This window comes from Dasypus novemcinctus, chromosome 1 (genome assembly GCF_030445035.2).
Source record: "Dasypus novemcinctus isolate mDasNov1 chromosome 1, mDasNov1.1.hap2, whole genome shotgun sequence".
NCBI classification, from domain to species: domain Eukaryota; kingdom Metazoa; phylum Chordata; class Mammalia; order Cingulata; family Dasypodidae; genus Dasypus; species Dasypus novemcinctus.
Window position 1 is genome coordinate 73,368,626 of NC_080673.1, and position 15,814 is coordinate 73,384,439.

Consider the following 15,814-nt stretch of genomic DNA (forward strand, 5'->3'; position numbering starts at 1 on the left):
GCTGAACATTATATATTCTGCTATAACCCACTGAATGGACTGGGGAAGAGTGCAAACTACAATGTAAAATATTATCCATGTGGTGCAGCAGTGCTGCAAAATGTATTCACCAAATCCAATGAATGTGCCACATTGATGAAAGAGGTTGTTGATGTGGGAGGAGTGGGGTGAGGTGGGGTGGAGAGTAGGGTATATGGGAACCTCTTATGTTTTTTAATGTAATGTTTTGTGTCATCTATTAACTATGAAAAAAGATAATTAAAAAATAAAATAAACAGAACAAAAAACACATAAATGAAGAGATGCTATTTTTCAAAATTGATAAAGAAAACAGATACAAACCTATAAGAAAAATGATAAACAAAGAAGTAACATGGCATTTAAGCAGAACATTGCATTCTCTTTATTTTAAATCTATTTCTTAGCTGTGGAATGAGTTATGTGCATTAACTTTATACAAATATGAGATGTGCTATTAATCACATTTTGTATTTATAGAGTTTTAGGGATGTCAGAAATTAATATTCAACTACCCATTGCATTAAGAATTTATTTTAATATTCATTTTTATTTTATTCTATTATAAAATGATGTTTCAGTAAAACTCTTAGTTCACATTTATTTTTAAAGTGAACATTTGTCGAATGCCTAACATATGTGAAAGTTACTGAAATAGATATATGGAAGAATAGGATAGTTTGGGTCAAAAACAGGTATGTGAATTTGACTCTGGTGGCTATAAATTCTCTCTCCAATAACCTTTCCCATGTCTTACCTTTCAGCAACAATAGGAAGACCATTCCCCAGTTTAGTCAGCCATAGTGTTGATTTCTCAAGTGGGAATATTATCCAAAACAACCCTTTTAAAACTTTTCTCTCACTTTAATATGTGGGTGCTGGAAAGAAAAAGCTCTCTCTGCTGAGCTGCTAAAATTGTGTTTCCTTGTCATCTGGAGAAGCCCTTAATGCAGTAAAAGAAAAGAGTTTGTTTAACAAATATTAGAAGGATGAAGAGAGAGGAAAGAAAGAAAAAGAGAAAGAGAGGTAAAGAGATAGAAGTGGGAGAGTCTTAGCGATGTTAATAAACAATTTCTGTTACCAAGGCAGTGGTTCCGCAGCTATTTGGTTAGTTCTGTTAATTACTCCCATCCAAGAGCCAAAACATTCTGTTGTGGTTTTTTTTTTTTTTTTTTTTTTTTTGCTCCAATTTGTACTGGGTTTCTTTTACTTTCATTCAAAATAATTATTACTAATACAAAATAAAAGTAGTTACAATGCCACAAGACAATGTTTTCTAAGTGATGCATAAAGGGTTCTATGAGAGTACAAAGGAAAAATTAGTTGAAACCATTTGGCTTCATCGTACAACTCTTCCAGGAAGATTGGTACATTGAAACAAGTAAAAAGAAAGAATCTAGATGAAATTAAGAAGTTTAGTGAATGTGTCATGTTAGAGATTCATGCCGAGTACCAACTGGGGAGCAAGAGTTAACCAGGCAAAGAGAATTTTCAGAAATGGAGAGTGAAGCAGAGGAGGAACATGTTCCTCAGAAGAGAGAGCATAATGAATGAACATTACACTGCTGTTACAATTTTACCTCCAAGTGTAACTATGCCATAAGAAATTATAAACCAATCTAATGTTACAACCAAAGGGTCTAATCTTTACTGAGAAAGCCCTTTTGCTTGTCTGCTGCATAAGGAACCATTTCAAAACTTAGTGATTTAGAATAATTTATTAGTTCTCCAGAGTCTATTTGTCAGTTGAACAATTCTACTGATCTAAACTGCACTGGGCTGATCTTGATTGGGCTCACTCAGTGCCTTTGGATGGCTGGTGGGAGATCTAGGACTCATGAGTTTAGAAATTCCCTGGCTGGGAAACCTTCACTCTACTCAATGTGACATGTCATTCTCCAACAGGTAGTCAGACTTGTTTTGGATTTGTGGCAGAATTCTAAGAGAGATAGCTTAGGCAAGAGAAAATAATTCAGAGAGAGAGAGAGAATGCAGAAACAAGCAAAACTTCTTGAAAGTTTGAAACTAAAACAGCATATATTGGCCAAGCAAGACACAACACCAGATTGAAAGAATAGGGGAAAATATTTTACCTTTCCAATTAAAGATCCACAAAGTCATCCTTCACAGGGTGTGATGCAGGGAGAGATAGATATCAGAATCATTTTTACAATGAATCTACCACATGAACTGGAGAAAGCTCTTATTGAACCTGTATAATAATTTATACCTAAGTCAGTTAATATTTTTATGTTCAATATTGCACTGGTATCCATAGTTATTCTAGAAGATTCTGAGTCCCTCTTAAATAAAGACTACTTACTTGTACATCTCACAACATATAAAATTACATTGTGATTTTTCAGTCATTTATAATTGGCTAGTTGAAAGTTAATATTCAAGCAAATACACAGTAGTAAAAGGAAAATAGGTTTCTTATAGGGCAAACAGCTTGAAATTTTGATAAGTCAGACTGTCATTCTTGCCTTAATTTGGCACATTCAATGTAGATAGACTAATGTAGCAGGTTTGAGCAAGTGCTATTTGTGAAATCTAGTGGAATTAATTCTTTGTAGTTGAATAAGCGCAAGCATATTATGCACTAAATCATCTCAATGTCAACCTCCTCAAGAAATGTTTAGCTTAAACAAACCATAATCTGTTGCTAAGAGAGATAAAATAATAATAATAATTACAACAGGGAAGTGTTGAAACCTTCTGACAAAGACCTTGTTGACATTTCAGCTTTTTCCATGAATTGAACTTGTCAAGTTTGTATAGATGGCATTTGTACTGATTTCATTTCATATGTGTTATTGCAAAGCTTATCTTAAGTTTTTCAAACAAAGTGTAAAGAAACCTGTCAAATAACATGGAAAATCCTGGAAGAAAGACATGTGCAGGATATTTATGATAGGTCAGAACAACAGCTTTGACTCTGTCTCATTTTGGTACTATAAAACTCAAGATTTAAAGAGCAGACATTTTATAATAGGATTTGAAGCTATTTTTTTTTTTACAGTTTTGTCTTATATTAAAGAGACAGCATGTTTAATTGAGAAATAAGCCACTGAGTATATCCTGTAGAATTACTGAGCCAGCAATGGGCTCAGAACCCATTTCTCATGGAAAAATAATGGGAGTACAAATACTATGATTTAATGGAAGAGAGCATCCCTGGAGCCTTCAGGAATATACAATTGACTATCATTTACCTTAGGTGTATTATACAGAGGATATGTTTCAAGTGTTTTAAACCAAGAGAAATTTCACAGTGCACAGCTGTGTATATTTAATATAAATTCTCCAGGTTAGAGGTTAAGCAATTGTTTTACTATCAAGAACAGAAAGTTTCTGCCTCTGATGAATGCTCTAGCCAAATATAGGGTTCCAAATGAAACCCAAAAATGTGTGATAGGACCAACTAGTAGAAGATAATGTTTCTACCAAAACTGGGAATTGATTATTTGAATGAATGAAGTATAGCTTTAAAGATCGAGGAATTTCACTTAAATATCTTAGGCACAAAGCAATTGCTATTTTCCATATATTAATTACTCTTCCAAGTATTCATTCGATGTAACTAAATGGTCCTGTGATTTTGGAAATGCTACTAGTATACTACTGGAATGAGCAAGAGTTACACTATTTTTCTGACAAATGCTATACAAATTGTTTATAACCACAATACCTAGCATGTTTTCCATTTATTTAAGTAATTGCTCTTCACTTTGATTTACCACCATGCCTCATCTTTTCTGTTGATTTACAGTTGCCAGGGTTGAACTACAAAGGGGCCAGGAAACCATGATAAATGGGAGTAAGCATGCAATAAATAGCAGACTGAAGTGATGCATCTGTTTTAGAGAGTTATCCAGCCACTTGGCTAGTTTCATTTCCTGAGTAAATAACTATAATTTTCTTATTATAAACCTTACTGAACTCAAGTTTAGGCCGCTATGAATTTCTATAGTTGCTCCAATAAGGCATGGCTCATTAACCATTTAATATATCTCCATTTTCTAGAGCTTCATGGCAGTAGAAAACATTCCAACAACACACATTAATATAAAGTCCAAAATTTAAAATTCAGGCTAGTCACAAGAGTCTGCTGTTCCTCCCCAGCATTGTGAAAGTTTGCCCTTGACCGCTCAGTTTTAAATAATAAATGTCATTCAAGAATTCTCTTTGAATAATGAACTTTAAGATAATTTAAATCTGTATCTAGTAATCTTAAATATTGCCATTTGTTCTATGGAATTGAAAGGCAAATGAAAACAGGACAGGATTCTAAAAATGGCACATCATATGTCTTTGGACACCTCCTATTTATGAATTCTGCCAGAAAAGAGAGGAGTGAGTTTGATTCGAAGTAATAATTCTCTTTTTTAAACTAGTATTTCTTTTCATGTAAAAAAAATGTATGTAGATACTCATGTATACATTATATTTCAGTTAAGTTTTCTTGAAGCTTAATTAGCAAACTGAATTTCAACAATGTTGCTAAGTACTTATTAAATATTTTTGTTAACTATGACATTTCATGTACCATGAAGGTAGTACTTAAGTCCAGGGCATCTTTAATATAAACATTGGATCATTTCAAGAAATAATTATTTCAATTAAAAACATGTGTATTAACAGCTCAAGTTCTTTCCTCTTTATACTAAATTTCAACAATCTTCCCACTTAATAGAAAATGTATTCAAGGATAGTTCAGAGATGCCAGTATCCTTCTATTTCTTCACATTACATGTCAATCATTCTCACAGCACCACTAATGAACAATCAACTTTCTTCATTATCTGAAGAAGTCAAGTTTGCTGACACTGGGTTATCTGTCCCAGAAATATGCAATCATCATAACCATTTCAGAGGACCAAAGTAGGTAGAGAGCCTTATATTATCTGAGCAGTGCATTAAGTCAATGTTAATTTCAGAAGTAGTAGGAATATCATAGCAAAATCATGGTATCATGTGACATATAAAGATAACTAGTGTTTAACTAGCAATTGAATTAATATTTCAAAGAGCTTCTAAGTGTAGAAGTATTTCCATTTTATTTGGGAAAATACTGATTTTTCTATTAACCTTTTAATATTTTCATCTCTTTTATTATTCTAGGAAAATTGGAATGTTATATTATATAATTATTCTTGTTGAAAATTCAAACAGAATGATTTTACTTAATTTGATATTTCTTCTCCTAAAGGCTATATATATATCATAGCAGTTTTCTAGGGACAAAACAAGTCATAAATTTAAATCTTACACTAAAGCCTAGTTTGAAAATTTTTTTCTTCTAGGCTAACTTTATATATTACATTGGAAAAAAAATTTCAGTTACATATTTATTGTATATATATTGGTAGATTTTATTTTAAATGAAAATAAGTACATACGCTTAATTTTATAAACAGTTGTCAATCAGAGTTGAATTTTAATGACTCATTTATTTCCATTTTTGAACATGTCCTTAAAATACTATTTGCATCACATATTATAATTTCTTATTTTTTTCTAGCCTAAGAATAAGTCATTAATGAATATATATCTATTTTTTAGTTTCTTAAAAATAATAGATTGAGGAAATTTGAGATTTTACTATTTAAAATAGAAGTAATTCAACCTGTTGTAACAGTGTTTCAAATTGAGTATTTCTTTTTTTGGGGGGGGTCACCTGGAATTTAGTTATTTATTCACATAACAGGATTTTTACATCAATAGCATACAGTGAGAATGAATATGTTATCATCTATAAAACAAAAACAAACAAAAATCTTGAGCCCTCAATCTTTAGTGTGAGTTCAAGATATAAAAGTAAGTTGCTCAAAAATCTAGTCAAGGAAACCTTGAATTATTGTTACTTCCACATGATCTTCATATTATTTGTGCTAATCCTATCGTTTTAGTTTGCCAGGACTGCTGTGAGGAAGTATGACAGGCTGGTTGCCTTGAAAACGAGAAATTTATTGTCTTAAAGTTTTGTAAGTTAGAAGTCTAAACTCAAGGTATTGGTAGGATCACACTTTCTCAGAAGTCTGAAGTGTGCTGGTGGTTGCTTGCCAGTACTCCGTAACTCAGTCTCTACATCTATTACATGGCCACCTGTCTCCTTCCATTCTCTACTATTCTGTATTCTGTAGAAATTTCCACTGCTTTTAAGGACTACAATCACCCTGATTAATTTGACCTCACCTTGACTAATAACATCTTCCATTATCCTATTTACAAAGGGGTTTAAATAGACATGAAGAGGAGTTATTATTTAAACAGGTGTTGCGGGTGGGCAGGGCTCAATCCTTAACACTACAAAACAGTCCATAACATTTTCCAAGAATAGTTAGTTCCTATCCTCCTAGGAAAGGATATATTGTTCTTTGGCCATAATAAGAAGTAACTACCACAACCAGGTTTTACAATATTCCAATAAACAAACAAACAAATTTTTAAAAATATTCTACTATAGTCATGTTTCCAAAAGCCAGTCAATCAATGACAATACTTTGTTCCTGAAGACAAGCCAATTAAAAGCAGTCTACTGCAATGAACATGTTTTTGGAAACCAACTAATCAGTGGTAGGCTCACTCAGTCAGTTTCATAGTTAAAAAATCCAACCAATACCTAAATACTCCTGCTTCAGAAAGTTAACCAACCCCTGGATAACAAGCTTTCCGAGCCTTTCTGTATGATATCAATTGTCTGCTTTCTCAAAAAGTCTGTGGCTTAAAAGTGTAATTTCTCCTTGTTTAGCCAGCCTTACAATTCAGATTTTGTTGCAGATATTGAGTGATTGTCTTTTTTGACAACTATAATTATGATTGTTCAATGTAACTACTATATTGGAAGCAATATTGGTGGGCCCTTTAGAAATTGATATATTGGAGCTTCAATGATTAATGCATTAGTTTTTCTCAGGTAACAAGAAATCTAAAAGTAAGAAGAACAGGATTGGTGTGGTGTTTAGGAAAGTAATCAAAGACCCAGTCTCCTTCTGTATTTTGGCTCAGCCATCATTGCAAACATCTTAGAAAGAAAAAGGGGAGAATGGATTTTGGTTAGGCAGCTAGCAATGACTGCCACAAGATAATAGAAGGAGTTTAACTTCTGTACTTCTACTCTCTCTGAGTTAAGTTTTTGGTTCTGCAACTTATTAGATACATGACATTGGGTAAATTATTTAACCTCTCTCTGAACCTTAGTTTTGTCTGTAAAAACCTACCACAGAGGATTATAGTAGGAATAAAATTATATACTTCAAAACATTCAAAGAAGTATCTGAACAATAAACACTGGTATTGTTATTACTACACAAATACACTTATGTTCACTCCTTCTGGTTTTAAATCAAAAGTAGCATCATGGGTAATATTAATTGTGATGAGTTTCCTTTGCCCCTGAAGAAATTGGCTTAAAATTTTTAAAAAAAGTATGAAGAAAAATTGCTCCAAATTATATTGATAGGTAAACAAGAATTTTTTAAAAATTTTATTTTGCATTTTAACCTCCTTTGGCTTTTATCTGCAAGTTTTCATTTTTAAAGCAAGTTTAGTTTAAACATGGTAAAAATTATTAAATGGTTCAATTTAAAAAAACAGCCTGTTTTTATGAAAGTTCATGAACCTTGGCAAAACTTTTGTTGAACTTGCCTGAGTTTCAGGTTTATTTGAACTGAAATCAGGTGAGTCTCAGATTTTGTTATGAATGATTACAAAGTTCTAACAAATAAAGCATGATTTATGCAACAAGAAGAATGTTATCCTTGCTTGTAATCTAAGTCTTCTTCAAAATTTCTCAGTATTTAAACCTGATTTTTGTGCTTAATACAATCATTTTCAACCTGAATTCTTTTAGTATATGCTTAATGTTTACCATTGGGACCTAGGGTGAATGTTTTTTAATTTATAAAACATCTTTTCATGTTTAGGTGACTCTCTGATAGCCCAGAAATCTACCTTTTTTATGAAGGATGTAATTGAATAAGGATTTCTTACTCTTAAACAACCTTACATAAAGGTATAACTTCATTTAATAATATTTTCAAGCTTGAAGCTTAGAATTCCACACATATTAATCTAATTGATTGGCTCCAGTTCAAGGTACTTATTTCTTATGGGTTTTATATATTTATTACATAATGACTTTTATTTTTCACATTCTGGATTTCCTGATAAATGTCATACTGATCATTTATGTACATGTTGTCTTCCTTTTTAATTCAAAGAGAAGAGAAATAGTAATAAAAGTGTGATGACATATATTCTGATTTTTTTCAGTAATATTAATAACTTGCTATATGCAACCAAAACAAAAATATTATTTTACTTTTGATAAAAATTCACCTTTTTATATTAGTGAATAAATTATATAATATAAAAATATAATATAATATAAAATTATATTTTATATTAGAGAATAAATTAATTACAAAATCCTTGAGGATACAGATTTCATAATTAAGTTCATGGGCACTTATATTTTCATGGGTTATAAATCCCTCCTTTCTGGTTGATACAATTTAGAAAAAATAAGAGTATACTTAACTAATTTAATAACCATTCAACGGGTGTTTCCTATGTAAAATATATGATTAAAGGAAATATGATCATTTTTAAATGTTCTTTAAGGCCTAGAGTAGAAGAAATATGTAAGAAAATAAACCAGTAAGGTTTAAAGCTGTGTAAAACATATTGGATAGGTACTAATAAAATATAGTCTAAAACTAAAGACAAAACGGGTTTTTATTAGGTTCTTTGATAGGGTTCTCTGTCTCATAAAAGTGTACGCCTGTAGTCATTTAATTTAAAAAAAAACCAATAATACATTTTAAAGGTTTTTATTGAAGAAAATATACATATAGAAAAATCCACAACTCTAAAGTGTGAAGCTTATTGAGCTTTTACAAGGTGAGCATTCCCATGTACTAAGCAGTAAGATAGAGACAATTCCCAGTGACCCTTCTGAGTCTCCTTCCAATCACTGTGCATCGCATTTTCAAAGGATAAGCAGTGATCTGATTTCTTACACCATAGAGTAGTTCTGCCTGCTTTTGAAATGTACAGATGTGGAATCATGCACCACATACTCTCTCTGCATCTGGTGTCGTTCACTTACCATTATGTTTTTGAGGTTCATCATGTTTGGGGTGGAACAGCAGTATATTGATTCTTATTGCTGTAAAGTTTTCCACAATTTATTCATTCTCTTGTTGAAAGACATTAAGGTTGTTCCCAGTTTGGAGTTATTATGAAGAATGCTGCTAAAGACATTTTTTCCAACCTTTGGGACCTATTTGTCTGTCTACATTTCTTTGTGTATGTACCTAGGAATAGAATTGATATGTCATAAGACCTGCATATATTTAGCTTTAGGGAGCACTACCATGCAATGGATTGGTGAATATGTCTTTTACCAATTTACAGTCCTCCCGACACTGCACAAATGTTGCTATTTCTCCATATCTCCTTTTATATGGCCTGCAATTTTCATCTTAGCCATATTGAAAGGTCAATAGCAGTAATTTCCTGTTTTCTTTTTTGTACTTCTTTCATAAGTTTATTAGCCATTGGAATAGCCTCTTTTATGCAATGCCTGCTAGTCCTTTGCCTGTTCTTTTATAATGTTGGCTTCCTTTTAAAATTGATTATAGGAGATATTTGTATAGTCTAGATATGAGACTTTGCCAGAAATATGGATTACAAATATCTTCTTTATGCAGTTTGCATCTTCACTTTTTATATGGTATTTTCTGATTATTGAAAGTATTTCATTTCAATGTATTCTAATTAATTGATATTGATATATTAATATTAAGCCTGTGGGAATCTGGCTTTTGACTTTTGTTAGACAAACTGACTTTTACAAAAAGATGTTAGTGTTTTTAGGAAGAGAGAAATATAATGAACTTTGAGTTTTAGATAGACCAGAGAGTAATGCTGATTTAAATGGACTTAGAAGAGAGAGACTTAAGATATATTGTAAGGGTTTGAAGCTGGATGGACCCCAAAAATTATGTTCCTAAAGCTAATCCATTCCTGTGGCTGTACACCTATTATATGTGAGTCTTTTTTATTAGATTACTTCAATTAAGGCACGACCAGCATGGGTCTTAATCCTCTTACCACAGTCCTTTATAAACAGGATGAAAAGGAAAGAGAAATGCACAGGAGCTGAGAGAGAAAGCCACTGAAACCAGCAGTTGAAAGTAATAAAACCCAGAAGAGAAGGGAGACACCACTAGACACTGCTATGTATCCTGCCATGTCACAGAGGAGTCCAGGATTGCCAGCAGTTGGTCTTTGGAAAGAAAGCATTGCTGGATGAAGTCTTGATTTGGACATTTTCACAGCCTCAGAACTGTCAGCTTACAAGTTAATAAATCCCCATTGCAAAAGCCAACACATTTCTGGTATATTGTATTTTGGCAGCTAAGCAAGCTAAAAACATAGATCAATAGAAATTATTGAAATAACCTGTATGAGGGATAATAGGCCATATAATGTAAACAGTAGTAGGAATTAGGAGAAGAGAATGAATTCTAGAGGAAGTTAGACAATTTAATTAATGGGACTTGGTGGTCATTAGAACACAGGAAAAAGAGAAACCATGAATGAATCCCAGGCGTCTGGTTTGGTGGTTTAGCTAGATAGCAGTGTCATTAACCAAGGCATATATTCTGAAGACTAAATTGCAGATAGGCATAAATTAGTTCACTTTAGGCTATATTGAATTTGAAATGTCTACAGGGCATGCATGTAGAAATATCCTGTTTGGTCACAACTGGGTAATTGTTTTTCTTTTTTCCTTCTTCATTTTCTAATTTTTTATAATTAACATGAATTAAATTAATAATAAGCCCAAAGAAACAACAAAAATGTATCTGCCCCATGCCTTACCCAGCCATATAGTAGAATATGAAAATGAGTAACAACTTGCTTCCCCAGGGTCCTGTGTGCCAGTTATCAGTCCTTGTGCCCATGCACCCGGTCAAGTCCAGGGCCCAGGAATAAGCCCTGATTCCATTCAGCTTTCAAAGTTTATCAATAAAGTCTGGCTACTTTCATCCCCTGAAACAGTCTCTGGTCTCATTCTCCTGTTTCTGGTCTGCTCAGTTCCCTGGCCAAGGTGCCCAGTAACTTCTAGGTCCATGGTCTTTCCAGGGATCCATCCCATATGGTCATCCTTGTTCTTAACATCTCTTCCCCTAAGTATTAGGGCTGTCTCTTATGATAGACCTCCCTAAAGGCAAAAGTGAATATTAGCCTAGATATAGATCCTTTGCTATGACACTATTACACCTCTGCCTACTGTTTACAAACCCTAATGGTGAATGTTTCTTGTCTTTTATATGTACCTTACCCCCCTAATCTACACTACTTTTCTGGATCCTTTGAACATTTGCTTTTATAGCTCCATCAAAACCAAATCAAAGAAAAAAGTGATTTTAAACTAGGCTATCAATTTAGGGAAAACTTCCAGCATTATTAGCATATAAATTATCCATTTACTAAGTCGATGTTGTTACACTGAATAAAACTAGATTTCTTGATGATGTTGTACAGAGGAAGAAGCCAGATTCAATATGTTCTAGGGAAATAGTCATCCTCAATAGAAAACTAGTGATCCACATCATCTCCAAAATACTAATTTCTCACTGCAATAAAAATAAATATATTTCCTTACACTTAGAAAAGCACACACATACACAAAAGAGGAAACAAAGAAAAGAATTCAGAAGATGTCACTGGGAAATCTGATCCACTGAATTGACTACCTAGGGATATTTTGAGAAAAAACTTGGAGAGAAAATGAAGAATAGTTGTTTACATTTTAGAGTTATGATACCTTGACTAAGATATTATTTAGTAGGTATGCAGTCTTCAAAATCTTGGAAGGAAACAATGCCCTAGATTCTCACTCTCATTTTATGTATCACTCCATTCCACCACCACCCCAATATGCACAAAGTTTGCTCTTGACATTTTCCCATGATGTTGATACATAAGAGCACCAGTGTACCAAGCTGCTGCAGAGTTATCCCTGCACGTCTCTGGAGGTTCCATTTGCCCACTCCAAAGTTGGGCAGTACCTAACCTATCGACTGTACTCGGCAACCTTGTGTTGTGAATTAGCTCACGCTTTTAAAAAACAAAATGAAACTCTGTTTTTTTCTACAAGGCTCTTAGTTTCAGTGGTCTGAGAATATAATCTGTCATTGATTATAAAACAGTAGATACATACATTGCAAATGAGAGTTTAGGCCAGTTGAATTGAAAATATTCTTTTTTGGCTTTTCTACTCCTAACTTTTACCTTCTTAACTTCAGCATTTTGATTCTTTACTCATATGTTTCATTTAACAGTAACAACAGCGCTGAAGTACAAAAGCTTTTTGCTTCCTCCTCCAACCCAACTAACAAGCTCGCATTTGCCTTCTCAGAAAACGTCTCCATTCTCACAGGAAATACATTCTGCCAATATTTTTCTTATGTGTCTCAGAACAAAGCCAGCATCCCACCCCAGGCTACTCTCAAGGGTTTTTTGGTAGGTTTTTTTCTGGTTGGAAGGCAGTTCTTGCCATCCAATCTCTGTATTGCACATCTATCCAGGTTATATTGAGAAACAGAGGGGAGAGAAGAACTGAGGACGAGCTCAGGAGAAGGAAAAGGAAGAGAAAAATTAGAGTCTGATATGCAAAGATCCCAAACACTGTTTGGTTTGGCCTTCAGACTTGGCTTCTTAGGAACGGGAAATGTCAGTTTATTAAAGCTTTCATGTGGCATCATCAGACAACAACCATCTTTTGGCAAGATTATTAAAAGCACGCTGATGGGAGAAAAATAACGAACCAATATGAATGTCTAGATTTCCTTTCTAAGTCAGGAGAGTTTACTAGACTGGCTGACTTGGCAAGCTGTTAAAGAATTAATTTGATTGTCTTGGCAAGGATTACAGCATGCAGATCTCCCAGCTCTGATGCCAGCTTTTAATTCCAATAATTATCACATATGCTGTTGGCCTGATATCATTGGGGAAATGGGGGTAGCTTGGTGGGGGACTGCCAAAACAATACCAAAAATAACCACTGCTGATCAAAGTTGGCCATTTGTAGGTGTAAATGAAATATCATTTCCTATCAGAGCCAACTGAAGCTGATTGTATTTTGGGCTATGCCTCCAGAAAGATTCATTTATCATTTTTGTCACCTCTGTGAATGTGCCGCTAGTATTATTATCCTCGTCAGTGCATTACTTTGCTCTAATAACTACTGGCTAAAAGCCTTTCAATAAATTCAACTATCTATATCTCAGAGTCTGTTGAAGAATTTGTTGCATGAACAAAACTTTAGTTACTTCTTGCTCAGGGAGGAAAGAAGGGCACACCTCTGGTATGGTTACACAGTACTGTGGTGTTTCATGCCCTGAAAAGGAAAGAGCCATCTGAAAGAATGGTACCATTGTAAGCTGCATAAACTGTCTATTGACTAGTCCATCTGCTTTTGTTTCTTTAACCAGTTTCCACAGCCTCTGAAGTTTTGTTGCTCTTGAACCCATAGATAAACATTAAAAAAAAAGGAGCAAATAGAAATCAATGTAATCTGGCTTCACTGAGATTGTTACCATATTCCCCAAACAACTTCCTTGCTCATTGCAAAATTCATGGTTCTGAAGAAGCAGAAACACAGAGACATTCATCATTGAGGAATTTGCCTTTGCCTCCAACATCCTGCCAGGACCCTTTATTCCTTCTGGCATCTCTCCCTCTTTATCACAAAATCCTTGTGAAGCCAGGTCAGGCAGATTTAATAATCCAGAAAACCCACAGGGATCTGTGAAAAAGAAAGAGCATCTGGGACTCAGCAGGGACTCATGGCCTCAATTTCAGCCTAGGTACATGCAAAGCTTCCTCATAAGTTATGGAATCATGGTATATTTGTAGTCAAGGTTCTTCAGAGAGACAGAACAACCAGAATATATATAAAGAAATTTAACTTACAGAATTGGTTTATGAAATTGGCATGACTGAAAAGTCTCAATTCTGAAGGGCAGGAAAATTCTTATAAGAGTGATGGTGAAGTCTTAGCCCAAAATCCATAGGCAATGCATCAATCTGGAAACTCAGAGAGAAGTAGCGCATATAGATGTCAGTCAAAATTTCTTTTTATTCTGGAACTCAGTTCTTTTCCTTTAAGGCCTCCAGCTGATTGTATGAGGCCCACTCACATTATTGAGTGTAATCTCCTTTACTTAAAGTCAAATGACTATAGAAGCTAAACTGATTTACAAAATACCTTAGTAGCACATCTAGGCCAGTGTTTGACCAAACAACTGGGCACCATAAGCCTAGCCAAGTTGACACATGGTAAAACTGTGAGTTTCTCTAGGAGGCTAAATTCCATAGAGTTTTGGTTATGTTTCAAAAGGTACTGTAGATTCTAGAATATATTTGAAACTAAGACATGCCTCTCCAGGGAAAACATATCTTCCTTATTTTATATATGCTCACCTGACTTAGTTTACTTTTTCTGTGTTAAGAAGATGGCTAACAATCAAGTTTGCTGGAATACTTGCTATTCTTTGTAGAAAGGTCAGAAAATTAAGGATATAGGATATTTAAGAATGGTATTTATAACATTATATACATATATGAATCTTGTTCATTATTGTTCATTCAGCCAAGAGTAGTTACGTAACTCACATTGCATGTATAAGTCACTATCCATGAAAAGAAAGGAGATAAGAAATGTCTGTATAACATTTTAGGCATTTTTTAAGGGAAATTTTAAATATGTTTTCTTTTAATAGCCTGAGCAATTTTACTGAAAGTTAAAACTGATATTTGTTCTTTATTTGGTTGGACCCAAACAACAATTCAAGGCTCTTGGTTGTAAATAATAAAAATGATCTCTTGGAAATTTAATCATTAAAAATATGATTAAGTATAGTATATAGCTCAAACAATCTCCAGTAGGGCTGGAGAATTTGGTTTGGAAGGTGCATAATTAGAAATGATGTCCATAACCATGCTACAGAACTTTCTAGTAAAGCCACTATTGCTATCATCATTGAGCAGATGCTAGCACTGCAAAGTAAAGAGGTACCTCCTCACATAACAGAATGGAATGCACATGGCATCTGCTTTTTTCAATATTTAGATTTAAAATCAAAGTCTGTGGTGAAAACACCTTATTTTCAGATCCTAATTCATGTGCACACATCCTAGATACATATAAGCTTAAAAAAAACAAACCTATAAATGGCATTTTAACTTCCAAATTGGTAAATGCACATTGCCTTTATCTTGAGACAGAGACAGAGAGACTAATCAGTCTATAAAACATTAATGCCTTTCCTCAAAAATCTCATTCTCTGCTGATGTTCTCCTTTCAGTATTTGCTGCAAACTACATGGAGATAGTGATAAGCCACAGATCTATTAAGTAACTTCAGATCCCCAAGTCATAAGAAAGATGAGCAGACTGAATCAGGTAGGAAAAACACTTCTGCTCTAGGTTTACTCAAAATTAGCAGCTTTGGGGATAATCTATTAAGTTGGTCAGAGAAACGAACCCAAATGAGGTTCATGACTCGTCCAGATTCTGAAGACATTATCCAAATATTGTGCTTTCTTAGTGGTAACGGGTATAAATTGTAGCAACTCAGTCTTCATTATTGAAAGCATGTCTTGAAAATCCCAGACTTCAGGATCAGTGGTACTGTTTTTACATTTTGCCTCAGACTCGAATATGGTTCAGAACATTTAAATAATTCTATCTTCATTTAAAATTTCGATTTTTT